The sequence below is a fragment of the Pelecanus crispus genome, chromosome 5 (assembly GCF_030463565.1).
Source record: "Pelecanus crispus isolate bPelCri1 chromosome 5, bPelCri1.pri, whole genome shotgun sequence".
Taxonomy (NCBI): Eukaryota; Metazoa; Chordata; class Aves; order Pelecaniformes; family Pelecanidae; genus Pelecanus; species Pelecanus crispus.
The window spans coordinates 61,207,878-61,223,819 of NC_134647.1; positions in this window are offsets into that span (position 1 = coordinate 61,207,878).

Sequence of the window (15,942 nt, forward strand, 5' to 3'; positions counted from 1 at the left end):
TAAAAAAAAAAAAAAAACAACAAAGAAACTATGTTAAAAAAAAAAAAGCAGAATGCAAGAGAGTATTAAAGGCCATGAAATGAAAGAGATGGAACCACAGAAAGCAAATCTAATCTTGAACAGCAGCAGGAAGAACGACAGCCGATAGGTCCGGTTGCCCAGAGACGGCAGAAAGCTCCCCGAAAGTGCACTCTGCAAGGATAAACAGCTTTTTCAAGATGCACAAGTCTCTGCCTAGAGTTACAAGAACTTTGGTGGGATGTAAAGTGTGTTTTACAGGCTCAAATCCTGCTTGGGCTCCCTTGATGAAGTCTTCAGCCAGAGGAAGAGTTGATCCTGAGCACTGCCCTCCCCACCAGCTCACTTCAGCCCCAGTCCCCCGGCCACCCTGCCTCCGGGCATGTCCCTCAACTCTCTGCCGAGCAGGGCTGAGCAAGCCCTGGGGAAGCCAGTGGTGGTTTGCCACGTGCTTCCTCCATCCACGGCTCATCGTGAATCTCTGTGCAGAGTCAGAGCCGGTGCTCGGTCTTATGGGGGGCACATCCCGGCTCTCGGAGTGCAGGCGTTTTTGTTGGTTTGGGTGCAGGCCCCATTTTTGTTTAACAGATCCCCCAGTACAATTAAAAAAATTAAATGAAATGGCTGTATTTTGGAAATATGTATGTATGGCTGATGTGGAAATTAGTATTTTAAGAATACTGTTTTGACAAATTATAAACACAGTGACAAAGGCAGAAGATAACAATTTTCAAATAAACGTGTGATACTGGGTTACCAGAGGCATCAAGAAAATGGCCTTAGGGGTGAGGTGATCTCTGCCGGAAGTGGGAGCATCTGCCTGCCTGCAGGTAAGATGCTGTATATTCAATGAAGTATTTTAGATCACAGCAATGCAGTAAAAGATTTGGGAGCAGGGATGAATTACCTACATGGGCGTACACCCAAGGCCACTTTCCATGAAGGACTGAGGCATTCCCCTGGCTTGCAGCAACCCCTTGGCCCTCCAGTCCTCCAAGTGCCCAGGATGTTCCCCAGCTCCCTCCAGTAGTGCTGGGCTTCACTAACCCTGGGATCTGAGCTTGGCTGATGGTGAATACATGAAATGTCCGTTTATTTCATATACATATGCGTGACTATCTGTGCACTGTACAGATACACCTGTGCTATTGCACTTGTTCCTATCTAATCCCAACTGTAAACCAAGCCAGCTTCCATGGGGCAGCTGCTTCGGTGCTCAGGTGTTCAATGAAGAAGTTCCCTGGACCCAGCAGGAGTTTCTTGTGACAGCCGAGCAGGATTTCCACCAGAGCAAGGGCTGGCACAGCTGCGTTGTATGGACATGACAAGGTCGGACCTCCCAGCTCCCATGGACTGCGTGTGAGGGGGAAAGGAAGGAATATCTGCAGCTGGGGGTACAAAGGGAAAAAAGCCATCCCTCAGCTGCCTGCTAGCACCCAGGAGTCCTCAAGGACTTTCAAAGAAGCAATAACCCAAACTTGGCTCATGAAACAACAGTTTGCAGTCCACAGGCTTCTTGTGTCCAGCAAGGTTGGGTCTGGTGGATCCTTCCCAAAAACCGTTGGCAAGAGTGACGGGATCGGAAAGGTATTTACAGGCTGTGCCCTGTGGATCACCACTGATTTATGGGGAGTCAAGTCACCATGTAGCCTGCTGGAATTAATGTTCCTGAGATTCCTACTGAGATGGCCTGAGATGGCCTGAGATGGCCAGCTGAGTCCCAGATCCTTTCATTATTAATATGCAGCCATTTCACTTGAGAACAACAGGTTATAAATTAAGCAGCTGCTACTTTTATGGTTTCCCAGGTTTTTCTCGGCGGAAGTGTGGGCACTGCGGTGAGCACCATCCTGGGGGGTTGTGCTGAAAAGGGTCAGAGCTTGTCTGGCTTCAGCAAGCAGCAGTGAATTATTCCCCCGGTGCCAGGCAGCAGCATGCCCCAGCACCCACAGCGCAGGGGACTGTTGGTGCTCCCTGCGGGGCCAAATTCAGCCCTTCCCCAGCACCACTGCCATCAAAAGTGAGCATATACTTGATGGTTATCCTGCTCCTGGGTTGCGTACACTGCAAAACTAATGCTGGGTATCTTTTAGCCAAACACCTCCATGCTCAATTTTCCTCAGTGTTTCCATTCCTCCCGGGAAGTGCAAAGACAAATTTTCCATTTCTGTCAGGATTTAACTGTTTGTGGGGCTTTATGAAGAGACCCGCTGGGGTGCCAGGGCCACAGAGCTATCCCAGGCGCCTTAAAGAGAAAGAGCCCTAGCTGCACAAGTGCTCGAAAGGCTGACAGGGGCTCTGCCCCCCCTGCACCTGCATCCTGCCTGTTGCACTCCCTCCTTTCCCCAGCATTGCCTGTGAAAATACAGAGCGCCAGCATCCTATCTTTGGCATATCTTAGCAGCCCACAGAGTCCCAGTGCATGACAACAGCAGCAGCGGCAGCAGCTCAAAGCAGGCAGCTCAAAGCAGGCAGCATGCTCTGAAGCAGTAGCAGAGCAGGGCTCTGGACTGGTGATTTGTGGTTTACTCTGTAGATCCAAGCCATTTCTGGTTGACCCCAGCCACTGGCAGTCCTCTGGCCAGCTTCCTCAAGCTCTGGTTTCCCTCTGAACATTTCAAATTTTTCAGGAATGAAGTCAAAAGGAGAATTAACTCTGAGTTCACCCAGGCTTGTCCCTGCCAGCATCACCCTAAAGCACAGAGCAGTCTCAGCGGGCCCCAACACTGATGCTAATGAGGGATGCGCAGAAATTCAGCCCTCGCTTTGGTCCACTGCAGAACATAAAAGAACCACTTGAATATAAAATATGTTAAATATGTTCAAATGCATTTTATTAAAGACAATGTATTTATATTTTGGGCTGCTTTGTTTTAATAATAAATTGTAGCAAAGGGTAGAAGCCCCAGCTATTATGACTTTTTGTAAACATACTTATTCAACAAACCTTCTCCACCCTTCAACATACAGGCTGTTTGCATAGTGGGGAGCCACAGTTATCACATGCATCCATTAGGAAAAATAAGTTCAGCATTTATAAAGGCTCTTGGGCTTGGAGATGAAAAGAAGTATAAACCCCGTTTTAGAGTGACTTTATAGCGTGAAGACGTAATTCCCAACAATTTGCAGTTTATGTGACAGGTTGGAGTCAGTTGGATTTTGCCTGATGTATTTGCAATTCACTGGCTCTGAACGTGAACAGGCTTTAAAGAACAGAGACAAAACCACGCCTAGAAACCCTTTGCCCACATTTGGGCAAGGTTTTGTCCCATCCCACCAACTTAGGGAAAGGTCACAGTCTGTCTCTTACCACCATGAGAGCTGTGCAACATGCAAACAGCTACAGTCCCTCTCTGAGGGAGTTTGCCCATCAGTGAGTCTGGACCATTCTTCATGGCTAAGTACTGTGCAACAGGCCAAGACCAGAGAGGTGTTCCACTGGAGGTGGGATGAAGCCCATGTGCTGAGGGTGACAGCATGTACAGGCAGGTTTGGGGTGGGAAGTCACCCATGCTGCAGAGTTGACCCACCCCAGGACATCACAGGCTGGTGATGCTTCAAACCCGCCTCGACCACAGCCTCCCTCCATCCCTTCCCCAGCACAGGCAGACAACACGCCGGGGGCCTCTCTTCCCCACAGGGGAGAGCTGGCCCCTGTAATTCAGGTGTAAGGGATCTTAAATCTTTAAATACTGATACTTAAAATCTTTAAAACTAAAGGGATCTTTGAAATATTAACATCTTTTATGGTACTTAAATGTCATCAAGGCAAGGAAGTATCAGCCTTTTGTAGGGCATCTCATTTAGCAGAATAAAATGCAACAAGGTTCAGTGGCTCAAGACTAAAACCAGAGAGTTTCAAGTTACAATTTAGGTGCTATGTATGTAAAACAGTGAATCTGACCTTAGACTAAAACCACCAGACGTGACAGAGTGTCTGTCTCCTGGAGCCATCAAGTCATGACTTCCTCAGAAAAGGACAGGCAAAGCCTCCGCTGACACGCTCGCCAGGCCCTCGCACTAAACCTCCTCATTGCCCTTTCTGGTCCTCAAAACCAGCTCATTTTTCTGTGAAATCTGTGCTATTACAGTGCATCTAAAGAAGAGAGGGAGAGTCACTAATTTACAGGGATTGGATGTGCTGAAACACTCTGGAAATAAATGATTTAGCCTCAGAATAATCAGGTTTCTCCCCCTCCTATCCCTTTCATACTGCTGCTCTTGATCTTTTGAAGGCCCTTGACAGGAAGATGAGATGAGGCTACAGACTCTGCAAATTACTGTTCTGCCCATCCGGAGCATTTCCTTTCTTACCCATCCCTGCAGTCAGTCATCTCCTGAGCCAGCACAGCAGAAGAAAGCCTTTTTACTTCTGCAGTGACAAACTTCAACTGGAGCCTTTTAATGACAACATCTTATCCAAACCATAATAATAATAAAATGGTCTCTGCTTCACTGGAGAGTGTCCTTTTAACTTGGCTGGCCACTGGCTTCAGAAGCATGCTGCATTGCTGGCAATGCCAGCCCAGCGTCACGGTCAGAGTGGCGATAAAGCAGCCCAGCAGGTTAAACCTCCAGATAAATTTACATTATGAAGGGCAAGAACTTACTGTCCTTTTTGTCCTCTGCCAAGGCTGCTGTGTCCTCCCCAAGGGTGACAGAGCAGGACACATATTCACGGACTGCAGAAGGACGTTGTGTTTGCATAGGCAGCTGCCAGCAGTGCCCAGCCCGGAGGTGCCACCGGCAGGGCAGGGGACCCATAGGGTTCCTGCACTCACGGTGATGCCTCCCACACAGGGGGCATGCAGGCACTGTCTGAAGATTAAAACAAAAACAAAAACAAACAAAAAAAAAAAACAAAATGTCCCTCTGAAGCTAAAGGATGAGGAGTGAAATGTTTCCTCCAGAAACACTCAAGTCCCACTTTTGCAAGATTCCTGCTCTTTCTGAAACGCCCTGAGGTGCACACCAGCCCATGGTTCATCAAACCAAAGGTCAGCTCAGTCTCTACAAAGCCCAGCAGCGAAGCACTGCATTACTGCAGTGCATCTTCTTCCAACACTGGGTTATATGGGCATATATATATATGGGCATCTTCAAGACAGCCTGAGAGCTACCTCCAAAGACAACAGAGGGTACAGACCTACTTAATGCCATGTTTAAAATGAGGATTTTTTCTAAATATATAATGGAAAAAAAACCCATAAAGATCAACCCAAACCTGAATTACTTCAGATCATCTTAACTTATATGTATTCTTTACAGTGGATGATTCAAACTATCCTACAGCTCAGCCAGAGACCAAAATCCCGGAGAAGTACATCTTGGTTTATGGAAATGCTTCACAACTGGACAGGGAGGTCTGTGGGACACATAAACCATCCCAGCTCCTTTAGAAGTCACTAAAACTCCTCCAGCCTGCAGTATGGCAGGATTTCACCCGGTGGCAAAATTTATTTCTAGTTTTAAGATGGCCATTCCTGAGTCTCATGAGCTGATCAGAAATTTAACAAAAGGTAAAATTGTGGTCACTTTTAGGACGTTTAATAAACTGAATTTTAATGATTATTTTTCTTACTAAATGCATGGCCAGTTCTCTGTTATCTCTCACTGCTACTGTATAATTAAAACATACATTTGGTATATGATGAATATCAATATGTTCTAACTGAAGAGCTTCTGACAGAGCATTTCCCACCATCCTTTCCAGTACGACTTGAAAGACTGAGGACAGCAATATGTCAGATTTTGCTGCCCACGCTGGGGCGTAAATCCACAGGAGTGAAGCTAAAGACATGAGATGACTCTTGACCAATGTAACCTAAGGCAAGAGCTCCTGCAGAAGCGATATTCCACAGTGGTAGTGTCCATCCATCCATCCCTCTCTGCTCTGCACCACTCACTGAAGACTACATTCAAATCTACCAGGGTTAGGACTCCCCTTCCAGACTGGTGTCTTCAAAACTACTGTTGCTTCAATACCTAACTAACCATGAGACAACAATTTTGTTACAACCCTGCCAACCCCAGCTCCTGCTCACCACAGCCAGGCTCCGCTCCCACGCTGGGTCCAGATAATTCACTTTTCATTCATGTGTCCCCAGCCGACACAAATAAAACTCCCATTTTCTGATGCCATGGTTATCTTTCAAATAGTATCTAATAAAGTACTTGCCCAGAAGTTATTTTGGTAAATCCCCCAGAATTAAGTTGTGGATGAGCCATTTCAATCAAAGTAAAGAAAAAGGTACAATCAGTGCTGCAAAGGCAGCATGCAGTTGAAATGTTCATCTCTGAATTACATCACAAATAGTTCACAGAAGACATTCCCAAGTTCACAAAGCACATGGATGCATACCTCTGAGGGAGGAAAAACATCCCAGATTTTTTCAGAACCTTGATCTGATCTAATAAACTGCAGCCAACAGAGCCTCATCACAGCTGACCTCAGGTAAGGAGGTGCCCCTGTGTGAGGAGGAACTGCTGCTGGGTGCAAATCACCTAGCATCACTGTCCTAAAGCTTTTCCACAGACCATGTTCCAAACCTCACTCTGTGGGCTCTCTGTGGAGCCCCAGGTGCTCCATGTCCTTGCCAGTGGGCAGCTCCAGCACGGAGCCCCGTGCTGCTGCTCGCCCATGGCTGGCAAGCCGGCCAAGCCCACCCACATCCTGCTGCCAGCAGGCAACAGGCACGGACACTGCACACGCTGCAAAATCCAGCCCAGGATCTGTGGCTGGTGTTTTCAGACTCAGAAACCAAGATTTTGGCTTCCAAGCCTGGGTTTAATCGCTCAGAGAAATGTTCTGAACGTTACTGTCCTTGGCACCTGCTTCCACAAAAGTGCCAGCAGCCAGCTGCCTGTAGCCCTGAATTAGGAACACAGTGGCATAGCTTAATGAGACTGGCTACAAGCTGTCAAGCGCCCAGGAGCATTTATCCCAGGATAAATAAATCCATCGGGCAGCAATATTCGAACACTGGCAACTGTATGCCCGGGCTGCCCCTCCTGCCCCACCCCCACGTGCACCCCGAGCAGTGTCCCCGAGCATCCCCAATGCTCACCCCATGGTGACAGCAGGTGCCCACCCCTGCTGCCTCCTTCCAGCCCTCAGCGGCTCCCGGGGCCGGGAGAGGGGCTGGGGCTGCCGGTGCCTGACCCCCTCTGCACTGCCCCAGACCTGGTCTTTCACCTGCGCCAGCCTTCACCCTGGGCTGAAAGCACGAGGAGCTGCTGCAGTCTATTAACAGCAACTAAATCACCAGTAAGCAATAATAATTAAAAGACCCAGCAAGCTGTCTGGGAAATATAGCCCACCCAGGCTCTCCCTTCCCATTCCTTGGTCCCCCAGCTCCAGGCTGGGACGGGATACGGCACAGCCACACACCACCAGTGCGTCGCGTGGGCTCAACCAGTGCATTGTGCAAGCTCGGCCACTGCATTGCACCAGCTTGACCAGTACCTTGCACAGGCTCAGCCAGTGCACCGCACAAGTGTGGCCAAGCAGCCATAGGCCATCAGGATCCTCAGATCCACATGTGACTGTCAGAAAAATGTCCTACTAAAAGCAGCCTGAAGGTCAAAAAAAGGCTCTAGAGCCTGCACTTGCTCATGATCTGCGCTTCACACATGCACCCATAGCAATCGAGGGCACACACGCTGCGGTGGGCAGCAGGACAAGCCCCGGGTGTCCCATGCATTCCCTCCACGCTCGCAGCCCAGCCACCCATCACAGCCCCAGCAAAGCTGCTCTGTGCATGGAGACTTTTCCAGCTGCTTCAGAAACAGAGCAAGCACCAGTTTGAGACTGGCAGTGTTTGTTTTTAATCATCTGCTCTCACCCAGAGACTGGTTGTGACACTTCATTTATCAGACGGTCAGAAACGGCTGTGATCAGTTTATACACATTCATTTGGGATAAACAAAACCAAAAGGGCATTGGGTGCCAACAGCCAAACAAGCTCTGTTTGTCTGCTCCCCATGCCCTCCCTCGCTTTAAAAACAATTACAAAACCACCACAGCAGGGTTTGGCCCTGCTCCCCTGTCCCCTCGTACGTATTGACACGGCAGAATTATCTAAGTTACTGGAAATGAATTATTATAGCAACTATGTCAATAAATTAGTTTGATTACAGTAACAATATCAAAGTTAATAATTCAGCTGGTATTTTACTGGGCTACATAGTCATTGCCCATTATCAATCAGTTTTATTTAGTCGGTCCGTCTCAGGTACATACCCCTTTTACACTAAGCATCTCAAAACAAATTACAGGATCATGCTGCACCCTCCCTGCTTTTAGTGCTCTGGCTCCCTCACCTCTGCTAAGTCAGAAAGTTTATGCTTTTGAAATAAAATGATATTGCTACTAAATGCAGTACTGTTTTCAAAGTAGATGCGTACATTTCAAAGTGAATGCTGCTTTGAAATGACCGGGTGAGGAGCGTCTTGCCTTTCCAGTCTCAGGGCTGGACCCTGCACCGGCTGGCCAAACTTGAGTGGTGTTACCCCCCTTTCTCTCCGCTGCAGCAGTTATTTGAGCACAGGTCAAAATCCTCTATGTCTGTGGAAATTCCTCTTCCAGCTCAGCCCCCAGCGAGGGCTTTGGAAACCCTCCACACTGTGCAGCATCCCTACAAGCAGCTTGTGCCAGGGCCCATCCCTGCATAGCGCACACACGTGCTGGTAAGCCAAGGAGATGGGTACTGTAAATTCCTGCCGTGCCCAGGGCTTTCTGCTGCACAAGGACACCGTGCCAGGATCACTGTGGCTGGACAGGCACATGGCCAGGCAGAGCCATCACCAGTGTCACCGGCGTCCCCAGCCATCCTGCTGGGACAGGAGGCAGCACCAAGCAATCCCCCACTTGCAGCAACCAGGGGTAGGTGCAAAACAGGTGCTGTGGGACACTGGCAAGCTGTCTCTTTCTTTGGATTTTTCACCACAAATTAGGTAAAATAGGAGATGACTCTTTGTAAAGCCTTTAGTGGTTCCAGCGGTGATATTCAATAATAATTACAAACCACCCACCTTGGTTATGACAGGTAAATCTGACATTTTGAAATGCTCTGAAGAGCAAGGCAAATGCAAGGCAAACTGCTTTGTTTATTTGGGAACGTGCCTGCTAACCGGTACAGCATCGCTTGATTGCCACATGACACCTTCTGCCACTCCGTGTAGAAAGCAACTCACAAATCCCTGTGCTGGGCCCAGGGGTTCTCTGCTGCGGCGCCGGCAGGGGCGGGCACGAGACCAGAGCTGGGTGCGTGGGCTGGAAGTTGCACGTGAGCACAGAAATTTGTGCAGCAATTTGGGACATGCCGGTTAAGAATTTACAGAACCTTTTATAGTGATATTGCCCTGTGTCTGGTGGAAGGTCTCATTTCAGGAAGGGTCTGTGTCCACCTTCCCCCTCCGCACTGAGCTGGGCTCAGCTCCATAGGGCAGGCAGGGCTGCACCCTCCTTGCGGCAGAGGGGTGCAGCGGCTGCCTGGGCTCACCCCCCGACTGGGGTCCCCCTTGCCATGAGTACATTTTAACTCAAGCTTTCCTTGATCAAAAGGCTACCGAACCACCTGGGCCTGAGTTATTCCTAGTTTATGCCATCTTGCAATGTAATTCTGAAATTAAATCACTTACACAATGCACACTAGCTGAACCCGAGCTCCCAAAATTAAAAGCCGTTTGTGCAAGCGGCCACACTGCCAAGGCTCCATCCGACATGCCGCACCGGAAGGCTGGGGGGAGCACGGTGACAGGAATTCCCAGCAATCCTGATAAATAAATATGGGAAGGCAGCACCGGTCTCCCACAGAGCCCCCAACCAGGGTGGCTGCGCTCTCCCTGCAGCTGCCCTGGATGCTCCCACTGATCCCCGGCTCTGCAGAAATACAGCTTTACAGCCATAAAGCCATTAGGATTTCCTAAGAAAGCTCTTCAGTTCATAAAACCAAAAAGCAAACAGACCATTTCCTTATGTACCTCCTGGAGCAGAAGACTGGCTGCATTGCTCATTTGCTGCAGTCCCGAGCCTATAGAAACTGGGTGTTTTATCGCACTTCTGCGGTTTGCAAAGCAAGGCCAGGGGTCACAGCAACACGGTGAAATGCAGCAAACTCTGGGGTTTACAAGTGAGCATGCAACTGCCACCGCTCCTGGCCGCTCGGCATGTGCCCACAGCGCCCGTGGTCCTCGCACAGCCGGAGGAGGCCAGGGTCTGCTGAGACTGGGCAAAGCCGTCCTCCCAGAAAAAGTACCTGAGTTCAAAGAAGTAATGAAGATTTTTTGTAATTTAGTGAATATAAATGTGTTTGAATGAGCCCTGAGAGCTACAGTAGTGATGAAATCATGATGCACTTTGAGCTGTAAGCGTACAGTTGGCATGGTTCAGATGAAGCATATGCTTCTGTACTATTTATAAACCAGTGGGCCAAACTCCCCCCCATTTTTATACAGAACGTTACCAAATAATTTTAATTAGCACATTAAACAAAATAAAGGCGTTAGTTTCACCTTGCTGTCTGACTTCAGCTGCATTGACAATGTATTTTCTCCATCCTTAAATTTTCAGCCCAGCTTCCCCCAGGGAGGTAGATGAGAGGAAACCCAGGAGACACCCCCCCCGAGCTCCTCTCCCCCCTGCCCTGCATCCTGCTGCTCCGGGGCTGTCTCGGCGGTGTTGCACACCATGGACAAACCCTGCCTGCGTCAAGACTGCTCGCCTGCCAGCAGATCTGAACATCGTTGCCAGAAGGTATTCCTCATCACACTGGCATACCTGCTGTAAAATCAGAGGTTTGTTGGGTTTTAGGGTTGTCTTTTTCCTTGACAGGAATCTAAATCCAAATTTTTATTGGATTTTGGCCTGGAGAACTTCTCACAATTAACCCTCATTTTAAATAAATATATCTAAGGACATACTTACAGAGCTGCTGCTTTCTTGTTTCTTATTAGTTGCCGTTCAGACAGCAAGAAGCAAAGGTACCCGTTAACTCACACACGCAGCTTGTCACCCAACTACAGACCATCAGCTGCAGGAGATGCTCAGTCACAGCAGCAAATGTCAAAATGCTATTTAAAAGCAGAAGGAAGTGACAGGTTTGTAAAGTATTTTCCTCTACAACCCCTCCACTCCTTCCCTGTGCCTGCCCCCCCGTTTCTGTTCCCTTCCCCACCTTCAGAGCAGAAGGCGAGCAGACACCAGCACCAGCGCACGCATGGGAGGAAGGTGATGGTGACGGTTCTCCGAGCAGACATGGAGGAGGGCAGGCGGAGCGGCACACTGCTGCAGCAGCACAAGCTCCTCCAGCGGCTTCCCACAGGGAGGGAATGAAAGGGTAAGCAGCCTGGAGGAAAAGAAGAACAATGAAAAACAAAAGCTGTCCTTTGTGTGTTTCCCTGGCATCACCCAACAACATTCCAGGAAAAGCCAACAGCATCAGGTCACCAAAAGCAAGTGCGACGCCACCCGTTGCAGTAACAGATTTTGCCATTGGAAATCTGGGGTCTAATTCACAGCAGGCAGCCCAAGGCTTTAGAAACACTGGCCATCACATCATCCCAGCATGTTACGATAAATTAATTAATTAATTGCATTCAGCAACACATATATGATGTTCTCTCCTTCCCTCGCTACAGGTGGTAACTTCAAATTGTTCTGACCCTCAGCATCGAGTCCCCATCACCGTGCAGAGGATGAGCCTGGAGAGGCAAGCCCTGCGCCTGAAAACAGTCTGCAAAGTTCAGGCTTGGTCCCAAACACTTCAGTGTCACAGGGGTAGCAGTATTGGCATCAAATTCATATGCAAACCGCAAATTAAAGTCATTTTAAAGCTTCAAGCGTGCTAAATTAAAAAGCCCATGTGCTGAAGAAGGGATCCGGACCTGTGCTGTGGAGCCGAGGCCAGAGCAGGGGCAGCGTCACTGCCAGGGCTCAGGGGCCCCTTTTACACCCCCATCAAATACACAGACAGTCATTTCCAGTTTCTGGTTCCATCACGCCGGGACATGGGAGAGGACAGCTGATGAGCTGCAGCACAGGGGAGCAGACCAGCACCGTCGATGGCTGCGGTGTGCCCGGCTGGTGGGAATCAGCCAGGCTCTATCCCTGGCACCTGAACGAGTTTCCGCTCTAAATCCTCGTAAGAGCTTGTTTCCTTAAGGCCACTCACTGGTCACTTGTAGCCCCGCAGAGGCTCAGTTTCCTGTCGCTGTGTAGCGCACGCAGTCGCCTATTCTAGTGCCATTAGGCAGATCAGCAGCTTTTTACAGCCACTGCAGAGGTGTGAGCAAAGCACAGGGTGCAAGTGCAGGGACAGACCTTGTCCCCACACCCCCCAAGGGAGGAGGGCTGGTGCATCAGATATGGCTCCATAACAGCCCAAGAGCCTGCTTGGCCCCGAAAACTGCAGTGGGAGCTATGCAGCCTTTGGAAAACCAACTGCTCTCTACTGACAAAATAAACATTTAGAAATACCATTGCATCCTGTTTTCCTTTTCTTTCCTGAAATAACTGGGGCAAGCCATAGCCCAGAAAATAAAAGCTGTTAACCCAAATAAGATGGGTTTTGTGTAAGCGTGACCTTGAGGTTTCACGTTGCCAGAAGCAGATGAGAGGTGAAACCCACTCAGGCTCCCCATTACACATTCCACATCTGCGTTCCCGGTACCATGTCCCTTGAGACTCGCCCTGACTTCGCACCAGGCACGACCTTTCCCAGACTGGGAACCCGCTGGCGCCGCTGGCGTTGTTGAGAAAGGGCGGTGAGAGTGCAAGAGCTGGCATGCCAAGGGCTGGCGTGCTAAGGGCCGGCATGCCATGGCAGACAGTGAGGTGTCACCATGGCTCCCAGCCACAGAGGCACCCATGCTTGCCCTCATGGCTGTCACTGTCGCCACCCGGTTGCGGCACAGCAGCCAGGAGTTTTATTCCCAAAGCACTTCGGTTTATCCATGCAAAGATACCTAAGTCTGGACCTGATTATAACTATGTGCTATACAGAACCAGATAGCTGGAAATGCCACTGCCGGAGTGCCGGATACTGTCTTCCCAACAGTTTTCTCCCATTTTTGTATCCGGCAGCCATGGGCATCCAGGAAAAGCCCCACAGCCAGATAAGGCACCATCAGATCCCACCTGAAGCCATGTGTCCTAATTCTCTGCTTTGAAAGTGAACTTTATTTGTGCTTATATTCACTTTCAAAAGCTTTCCAGGCTTATTTTGCTGGCAGTTTAGCTGATACAGGTGACGTATGGGAGAAGATTCAGGCATGTCAGCAAGGTTAGACAAAATACAGCTGGAAGAATAACCTCTGTATATCTTTCATGGACGTTTGCTGGACGCTGGTAAAGCTTGTTTTTAATTTTAGTTGTTTGTTAGCAATCCTTTTTCTTTAGGACACAATGTTACTTTGGCAATGCTCCTCAGAGGGATCTTTGCTGAAATACTGAACACGTTTCATAACATAGGCTGGCAGGCTCCATGAGACGCTGGTTGTGTAATGAAAAGGGCAATCATTAATTGCCATCCCACATCGGACCCATCAGAGGTAAGAGCAGAGCTTTGCTCCTCCAGACATCTCTCATACATGTGTTGGTGAGCAGGGGGGGATGAGGTGACCTGAGATCCATTACCTGTGCCCAGCAGCAGGACCTCACCCCCACCTCCCAAATTCCCTCTGGCTGCAGGGCAGTGAGCACAGCTTGGCAGCAGGAGCGGAGGGCAGGAGCAGCTTCATGCTGCCCAGCAACGCAGCGGTGCTCAGCAGCAATGCCCCAGCAGCTCTAAAGTCATGGGGTCTGGCTCGCTGGTGCTTTTGTTTCATTATTTCCCACTAAAAAGGGCTCTCCTTCCTAAAAAGCTGCTGCTTTGGGGGGGGGGGGGGGGGGGGGGGGGGGGGAGGTGGGAAGCATTGAAAAAAGCATTAACAGGGAAAGAACGCTGAAAATGTCTGGATAGCACTGAAGCTTCAGATCTTTATTTAAATATTGAGCATGTGGCAGTTCAGTCAATGCTACTTGCAAAGAAGAAGAAATCCAATAACTAATAGAGACGGAGACAGAGGCAGACAGCGAGCAGCAGCCCCCACTTTAGTACTGCGGGGAGTGGTAGGGAGCATCTGAAATGCAACCCAGCAGCCTGTATAAATTATCAAAGTAGAAAAAGTTTGCCAGAATAGCCATAAAGAGGGTCATAGCAAAGCACTTCAAGGAAATTTACTCTTCAGTAGCAAATCCAAAATTTAAAAAGGCTTGAACTCGTATGGCAAGCCACAATGGCAGCAACATCAGTTTTCACTGAAGGGGATCTTAGGAAGTTGCTAAAAGTCTAATTAATTTTCCTCCCCTCTTCTCCCAGCCTCTCCCGTTGACATCTGAGGTTGGGTAAAAGATGCCCAAAAGCCCCGGGGTGGTGGCTGAGCACGCCCAGAGATGCAGAGCAAAGGGAGCTGTGCGGGTCCCCGGGGCCGTGCTGCTGAGCCACTGCCCCCACCCGCCATGGCTCCTGACCAAAAACCACCACGCTCCTCTTTTTATATAGATGATAACCAGCAGTACTTTCCAACTTGAAAAGAGCGTGTCGAAAAGCAACAAGGGGCCATAGAGGCAGTGTGTGGCCCCAGGGCAAGGGTTCCTGGCAGAGCTGGCTCTCTGCTGGCCGTGCCCCGCTGTCGTTCCCACCTCTGCAGACTGCCTTTGGCCCAGCTGCCACAGTTCTCCTCCAGATGATGTAAAAGCCACAGAAGGCAGCATGTTGTGGAGGGGCTGGCTCATCTGGGCCCTGCAGTGAAAGGCAGCGTCACGGCTACATGAATGAGGGGTTTATTGAGTGCCAGAGCAAGGTCATCAGTGCCTGCAACGCGGACGACGCCATTAGCATAAACAGCGCAGCTGGACGACGGCAAGAGCATCAGCTGCGGGCAGCTCCCAGGGAAGTACTACTCCCTGTTTCCACCCCTGCTCCTTTCTTCCTCCAACTGTGAAAGTTCAGTATTGTGTTTACAGGATTTGAGGATTTCTTTTTCTTTTGCAATTCATTTTACAATTATGAAGAACCAGCTCAACTTACTTAGGCAAGTACACAGGTTCTGCTGTTTCAGAGCTTATAATAAAATTTGTATAGCCTGTCCCAGCTATACTAAGTGAAATGGACGGCTGTTTGCTTTCTCCTGACTGCCGCTGAAATGCCACTTTATATGGCTGGCTGAGCAGCACCGGTTTTGCCTGCAAAACACACAGAAGTTGAGCAGAAGCAGAGATCCTGGCCAGGGTTCAAAAGAGATTTCCTTGCCCATCCAGGGTCCTACCTGCAGTGATACAGCTCCGTGCCACGCTGCTGCGGCCAGGGACAGGATCCCACTCATCGGGTCCACCGAGGAGGCCACCGATAAGGACGTGAAGGATTGGAGAGCTTCAGGAGCAATGGGAACAAAGCAGAGAGGCAAAAATTAAAACTGAGTGTAAAGGGAGGACTGTTTATAAGGAAATAGCAAAGAATGACGATGGCCACAACCCTTGAGCAAGAACACGGCTGTTGCCAACTTGTTGTGGCGGATAACACATGGCTGAGCCGGAGGGAGGGGAGCGAGCTGCTGCGGGCAGCACCGAGTACACGACTGCAGGGGGGCCCACAGCCCCCCCCACCCCGGCAGTGCCACAGCACCCTGCAGCCCCCTGCCCAGGAGGCTCTGGGAAGGCAGGGGACGGGACTGGGAGAACAGCAGGAATGGGAAAAGACAGGTTTTGTCTTCCTCTGGGCACACATCAGCTCTTAGCCACAGCTGTTTGAGAGCCCCTCACTCACAGACCCGCAGCAGGGTCTTTGCTCCCGCTGTTGCTTTCCAGCAGAGGAATGTCTGCCCCTGCAAGGTGATCCTGGGGTTCCAGTTCCCTTCTCTTCCCTTTCCCCCAGCTCCCCTGCA